Source organism: Triticum aestivum, chromosome 2A (genome assembly GCF_018294505.1).
Source record: "Triticum aestivum cultivar Chinese Spring chromosome 2A, IWGSC CS RefSeq v2.1, whole genome shotgun sequence".
NCBI classification, from domain to species: Eukaryota; Viridiplantae; Streptophyta; class Magnoliopsida; order Poales; family Poaceae; genus Triticum; species Triticum aestivum.
Genome location: NC_057797.1, coordinates 665,357,118 through 665,361,580, shown reverse-complemented (window position 1 = coordinate 665,361,580; position 4,463 = coordinate 665,357,118).

Here is a 4,463-nt window from a genome sequence, read left to right as displayed (position 1 = left end):
GGACCACCGCTGAGAGCGACAAGGGAGAGAGCTGACTGGGTTTTTCGATAGTTTTGTATGTATGTTTGGTATAAATTAAAATTAACCAAAACCATGCAATGTTCAATGAATTAAATAGGTTAACACACAATTAAAAAAACTAATAGTTGTGTCTTGAAATTTATAACACATTCAATTGAACGTTGAATTTCTTAGCATGTTAGAGTCCAATCTCGGAAACATCATTATGTATATGAATCTTTCTTAATTTTTGCTGTGAAAAAAAAAGTTCAAACAAGTAGCACATCCTCAACCATATACTGTATATTCCACGCAAAAAAAAACCATATACTGTATATGCAAGAATGATGCTAGTTTCAACGCAAGAGCATTGAGCCAATAGTACGTAGTAGTAGTAGTATTAGTATTTTCCATGGAACGTCCAAAGAACTATACAGCCAGCCAAGCGCCAGTCATGCGACTCGAGGGCACCGGAAACAGAAGTCGACAGTCGGCATTGCGAGCTTCGTGGTCGAGCATCACACTGCCGTACGTCGCCTACTCAATTACTGCAAGGGGCCAAAAATCAACTGCTGTCGCCCGCAGCATGGCATATACTCCCTCCGTTCCTGAATACTATACATCTTTTTAAAAATTCTAATATAAACTACATATAAAACAAATAAGTAAATATACATTTTAAACTATATTTATATACATTCGTATGCAGTTTATATCTTGTTTCAAAAAATATATAGTTTATATTGAAATGGCGCATCATGTACCCTGATGGCCGTGGTGACCGTGGTGTCCAACAAGTGTCCATATCAGCGCACCTCGAACGGTTGGAGGGTATGCATGCGCCGGCCGACGCGTCCATATCATCTCCCCCCTCGCTGCCACGATTCACAATTAATCGGGCGAGCCCAAAGTTCAGCGCGTAGGTGCAACGACTTTCCCATGTCATTGACTTTAGTCTCGTGCATGTAAGATTCAACCACAGCAAGCATTCACACGGCGCGGCACCACTTCAATTACTACGTGCTCGAGGAGACCTATCTGAGTACACAAAATTCACAAGTGGCTTATCGCTCGTTTTTGTGATGGTAAGTGTGTGCACATTCCCGATATATCATATTACGAGCAAGTTGATGGCAATCGTACCGAAGCGAAATGATGACGTCCAGTCGATCGGTCGAGTTTGCCTTTGCTTTGCTCGGGTCGTTATCAAATCGGCGAGTAGGGAGCCATGGAATCATGAATGTGACGCCGCATGTCACGAAAGATGGCTAGTAAAAAAATCGAGCACTAGCTCAGGAAGACTATTCTTCGTTTGAATACGTCAACCTCGTCAAAAAGCGGGAGTAATCGAATGATGGAAGTTAAGCAAAGTGGTGTTTCTTTAGAGAAGGTATGGAGATTCGTCCGAAGGGAAGCATCGTGCGCTGACAAAATTGATGTTTCCCGCTAAAATAAAATGACGGGAATGATGCTCGTGTCTTTTTTCTTTTTCTTCTTCTTCTTCTTCTTCTTATTTTAAAAAAAATTCACGTCTTTTTTCTGGTCTTATCGCATGCATGCATGAGTGCTGGGACGGGAAATTTTGGCTGTGCAGGTACCGTTGGTCGTGCATGGTAGGTGGCCGCCGAGGCGAGGCACTGACCAGGGGTTGGCAGGCACGGGCGTCGCAGTGTTGTGGTAGTTATTCAAGTGTTTGACGAAAACAGAAGCGCACCAACCGTAAAACGGACTCTGTTATTTAAAAACGAAGACGAAAAGGGACGGGACTCACTCGATTGACTGCGCGTGGTGTGGTGGCCAAGCAATCCTGGTGTGGACTTGTCAAAAGTTCGTCAGCTGGTCTGGTGGATGGAGTAGCTGGTACCGGTGCCGCTGGGTGGGAAAACGTAGCAGGGCAATACCATGGGTGACAGGAGTGCAGTACCTTTTCTCACAGGACCTATGTAACGAACTGAAATTTTTGGGCAAACACACGCTTTGTTGATTGTCTGAAATAATGTTTAAGGGTACAATAGCTGAATCATAGGGGAGATCAAGCCAAATATAACGACCGGCGCCTAAAGAAGAAGCGTGCTTTGCTAGGACATGCGCCTCGAGATTGAAACTCCTACCATCGTACATAAAATGACGGCTAATCATAGACGATTTCCGAGCTTTGATCTCCTGTAAAATGGCGCCGTAGGGGGCCATCGACTGCTGATTAATGTCTTTCACCACCACCTGACAATCTGCGACGTCAACACTTGCAAGATTAAGATCCTCCGCTAGCAAAATGTTCTCTTTGGCAGGCCAAATCTTCCAGACTCGCCGGGTCTGCGACATTCGCACCTAAAGAAGCATCCCGAGAGAAAGGACCTCCACGTTCATAGGGAAGGGCACCAACAACTTGGCTATCCTACCCCGTTGTTAAACACTTTCATTTTTTTTCCTTTTATTTCTTTCTTCACTCGTGGGTTTTTTATTGCTGGACGTTTTCATTCATTTTTCATTTTTTTTCTCTTGTTTTTCCCTTTTTTTCTTAAATGCACAGATTCTTAAAACATCACGAACTTTCTTCAAAATCGATGAACTTTTTTCCAAAATTCATGAACTTTCATTCAAATTCATGAATATTTTTAAAAATTTGTGAACTTTTTAAAAATAGATGAACTACTTTTCAAATTCGATGAACATTTTTCAAATTCAATGGACTTTTTTCAAATTGATGAACTTTTTTCAAATATGATGAACTCTTTCAAATTCAATGATTTTTTTATATTTAATGAACCTTTTTCAAATTTGATGAACTTTTTTCAAACAATTTGTGAAGTTTTCTTAATAATTGATGAACTTTTTTAAAAATGATGAACTTTTCAAGTAATTTTCAAATTTAACTTAACATTTTATTAAAAGCAAGATTAATTAGTGTTGTTTTCTACTAATAGACAACAAAATGTGTTTGGTGCAGTGGTTGTTGCGTTAGTCTGCAAGACGTGAGGTACTGAGATCGAAGCTGGTTCCTGTTCGGCGCCTTATGCGCCTGATCCTTTGTATTCTGCAAACCGGCGCACCCGCCTTCAGCGCTGGGCACGCCCATTTAGTTGGTTTTTTCCGTGAAAAACTGCACAAAAATGCGCGGGCGCGCCCATTTAGTTGTTTTTCCCCAAATTCGGTGAACTTTTTTCAAATCTGATGAACTTTTTTCAATTTGTGTTCAAAATTTGATTAACTTTTTTAAGAATTGATGAACTTTTTCAAAATTGTGAACTTTCTTTCAAATTCGTAATTTTTTCAGATCCATTTGTTTTTTCAGTTTTGTGGACGAAGGGACGAATAACAAAAAAAAAACTAACGAACAACGAAGGGAAGGAGGGAATGATCGAAGAAGGGGAGCGTGCTAGCTGGGCCGGCCCATGCGAGGCTCCTGCGTGAGCGCCCGCTAAGAGAACGGGCGCCCGAGAGCAAGTACAATAAGGTACATGCAGCAGGCTGTAAGAACTAAAATAATATTGTAATACTTAGTTGGAGGAGAAAGGATAGAAGAGAGAATGTAAGCGGGATGTCATGCAAGAGCCAGCTGCAACACATGCTTCTAGACACTTTATGAGAATAAAAGGTGGGTCATGTATTAATAAAGTAACACATACTTGTAGTTAATTGTTAATTGTTATACATGTTAGCTATAAGATTGACTATAAATGGCATGACACTCTCTTATAGCCAATAATTGGCTATACTATTAACCATGCTCTAAGGTGCCGAAGCGGAGGTCTCGAGATCGAATCCCAGATTTTGAGCAGGTAATGGGCCGGCCCGCTATGCAACACTTGCGAGTGCCAGTGAGTCCTGCACGTTTTCCTTTTTGAGCAGGTAATGGGCCGGCCCGGTACGCAACACTTGCGAGCGCCAGTGAGTCAACCGTACGCTCAAAGCAACGATTAGGAGCTCCCTACGCTTTGAAACAAGAATTCTCGGGAGCAACTAACGAAGGAATACTCCTTAGGAAGCCTGCAAGGGCCACCTGTGGCCTGAGAGTGCGTTGCTTGGTGCGCTTTTGGCCGCCGCCACTTATCGCGCTCTGGGTGCTCCATCTGTTTTATATTTTTCCATTTCAATGCGCATTTTCGGCTTTTTAGATTTTTTTTTCGGATTTTTCCAACAGTCTTTCTTAGCTTATGGACAAAACTAATTCGGACAAAAAATGCACGAAAAACACGTTTTCTTTTTTATTTTTCTTTCCGTGAGATGTACGGATTTGCTTCCGCGAGCCGTGCCTCACGAAAACAAAAAAAAATGCATTTTTTTACCTCCATGAGAGGCACCTCTCGAAAACGAAAAAAATGTATTTTTTTCCTTCCGCGAGAGGCACGGCCGTGCCTTTCGGAAACGGAAAAAAACACAGGTTTTTTCTTTCCGTGAGAGGCATGGATTTACTTCGTTGTGCCTCTTAGAAACGAAAAAAAATGCATTTTTTACCTTCCGCG